Raw genomic sequence first — 3,288 nt, 5'->3', positions numbered from 1 at the left:
CGTCACGCCCGCGACGGCTACGTAATCGCGGCGCGTCTCACGCCTCTAGCCCTTACCGTCCGGATACTGACGTGGCGGCCACGCCGCTTCGGAAACTGACAGACTTTGGGGGCTTTACGACACTCCGTAAAGCGAAAAAAGGGTGGTTGTGGTGGGGGCGGTTGTTGCGCGGTGGGTGTGTGTGGGTGCAGTCGCTGGGAGAGCTCGCTCTGCAGACGGTCCTGTGACTCCGTTGCTTACCTTTTCCCAAAGGTAGTATGTTCAAGAAATATTGCCTAAAGGATTGATTTATGAAAGGCTTGAAGGAAAACTGCCAGGGCTGGGGCGCAGCTCAGCGGCGGAGCTCGCTGCGAAGCTGAAGGGTCCCGCTGGCCTGGTGTGGCCGGTCTGCCCGACTGCACCGCGCCTTCCCGAAGGTCATCGGGGGTGAGAGAAATGAAGGTATGTAGAAAGGCGACCAGGAAGACGGTAATTTTAAAATTGCACTGAAAAAAACAAAAAACATAGTTTACATTTTTTCCCTTCCGGGCTACTTACTCCTAAATTCCTGCGTCTTAAAAAAACCCGAAGGCTGGACCAAGGGTGTAGCTCAGCGGCACAGCGCCTGGCTGGCAAGTGTAAGGTCCTGAGTTCAATCCCCCTTACCGGGGGGTGGGGGGAATCCTAAAGCTTCTGTCGGACCCAGAAAGACAGATCTTGAACCTGTTTATCTGCTCTGCCTAGAGTGACCGAGTTAATGAGATCTTTCCTGCCCTTCGCCACTGCTGTCTCTTTGGCGTTGGAGATTCGTGCCTGAATGTGGTGTGTTGGGATCGCTGAAGCTGGGGCTTTTGCTCTCGAACTCCAGTAACAATACCAATGATCAGTTAACCAAGTAAAGAATTTTGCTAACATTTAAGTGAAGTATACCATCTGCATTCCTAGTCTACCTCCAGCCGGAGTCAGCTCCGGAATCATTCCTGCAGTCGCTAAAGAATGAACAGAAGAGCAGGAGAGCTAGTGAGGTGTATCTTACTAATGGAAAAGGACCAAGAGACGAAAGGAGAGAAAAGCGGGGAAGGGGACGCAGAAAGAATGGTGGTGTGTTACGTCCCCACGATAAATGTCATCGCTATGTACTGCAAACACGTGCTAATCAAAATAAAATTTTAAAAAACAACAATTTGTGCCTTCTGCTGTGATACCCAGTACTACAGATACCTTGTTATGATGGGACCTTATCAAGGTGGAGGTGACAGGAAAAGGCCACAACATGCATTTACACGGAAGGTAACATGATACAAAATGTACCTTATAACGTTCGATTTGAAATTATGGGAAAGGAAAATAAATTTGTAGCATTTTTTAGAAACCTGGGTATTCTTGAACTACCTGTTAGTTCTTGAAACAAACAGTGTTGAGTGTTGACCATTTTTGCTGAGCAGCCGTGACCAGCTGGAGCTCTTGGCTGTGGCCTAGAAGCATCCTAGGGGCCACCAGGCCTGCAAACTGCCTCCGCAGAAGAGTTTCCACGTTTTTGCCTCTTAGTGGTTCACTAACTGAGGTTGATTTATTCGTTCCATTTTTGGGCAAGTGTAGGAACGCTGGCTTCCAGCTGCTAGTTTTAAAGGGTATCCGAAAACAAGGTAGATGAGAAACTAACAAAATGGAAGACAGAAAGTCACCTGGACAGTAGCAAACTTAAATTGTATTTGTTTACATATCTCATCTTGTTTTGAGAAAGATTTAACCTACTTCATGTCAAAATGTGATAGAACAAGCCAGACCTGGGGGTGCATGCCTATAATTCCAGCATGCTGCGAGACTAAGGCAGAACCATCCCGTGTGAGCCCCGCCTCAGGACTCAGCACTACAAAGGCAAGTCAGGAGGGTAATAGAACAAAAAATCCAATTTTATTTCAAGAAAGAAAGAAAAATAATGTACCAGGAGGTGAGTTGGAGAAGCTAGCACAGTAAATACATGGCATCAAGCTTGTTCACTTTCTCAGAATAAGGCACGAAACTGGCCCCAAAACCAAGAGGAAAGCTATTTGGAAAAGCAGAATTGGCCTGCTCCATAGACCAGAATTAAATTTTTCCCAAGGTGTGTCATGGGGAGGGGGTGATCATGGAAGTTTTCAACAACCTATAACAGTAACTGTAGTACATTGATCATTTCACAAGATTTTTATGTATATCCATGTTCTAAGCAGTGTTCTTAGTGCTAGAAATATATAGTGAATGAAAACAAGTCCCTGATTTTATGAAGTAGACATTAGGATGTGGTGATACAGAAACTAAACACATTCGTTTCAGAAAGTGGTAAATTCAATTAAGAAATAGGGTGTGATGGCATTAAGAGAGATGGAATCAGAAGGAGCACTAAAGGTTGAAGACTTCTTGATAGAGTCCTTGCTCACACCAGGCACAAGCTCTACCTCTGAGCTACACCCCAGCCCAAAGGAGGCCTCTCCCAAGGGCGTCTGCTCTGGGACAGCCGGGAGAGAAGAGGCCGGGCATGGGAGGTCTGATGCTGCAACCCTGGAGGGAAAGAAAATGTGCATATTTTTCAGAAGAACACAGGTCCTGCTTTGAAAACTTTCACAGGCCTTTCTGTGGTACAACCCAGCACTACCGTCACTGCGCCGTGACTACGTCATTGCCAGGAACTACATTTTATGTGTCTCCGGGTCTCCAACACCGTGCTGTGTTCTTGGCTTACAGCAGTCTCAATAAATATTGGAATGCACGAATGGGAAGCAGTCTGCACTGTACTTAGTAACATGTAATTTCATTTAAAGATTCTGGACAAGGTGGTGTATGTGTTCTGGGAAGCTGAGACACGAGGATCCCAAATTCAAGTCAGACTGGGCAACTTAGAGACTTAGCAAAACCCTGACTCAAAATGAAAAACTAAAAAGGCTGGGGACATAACTCAGTGTGAAGGCCCTGGGCTCAATTCCTAGTATCAGAGGGAAAAAGGTAAGAATTCAATGTACGTATATCGCACATACAGATTTGAAAGAACTGAAGGAGGAACAATTTTGCCTCGTTTCTTGTCCTATCAGAGTCTTTGTTTTCCAGGGCTGGGGATGGAACATCAGGGCCTACACTGCCACCGGCTCCACCTCCAGTACAGCTCCAGCCCTCAATAAGCTCAATCAGCTTTAGTTGGAAATTGGTTCCTTCAGGATGCAGAGCATTTCCCTAGTACATGGGTCTGGATTTGATCCCAGTACTGGGAGGGGAAAAAAAAGGTTCCTTGTAATGAAATCGGTTGTTACTTTTTTTTTTTTTTTTTTTTTTTTT

This window comes from Fukomys damarensis, unplaced genomic scaffold, assembly GCF_012274545.1.
Source record: "Fukomys damarensis isolate Sample0158 unplaced genomic scaffold, DMR_v1.0_HiC HiC_scaffold_11, whole genome shotgun sequence".
Lineage (NCBI taxonomy): Eukaryota > Metazoa > Chordata > Mammalia > Rodentia > Bathyergidae > Fukomys > Fukomys damarensis.
This window is presented reverse-complemented; position numbering follows the sequence as displayed.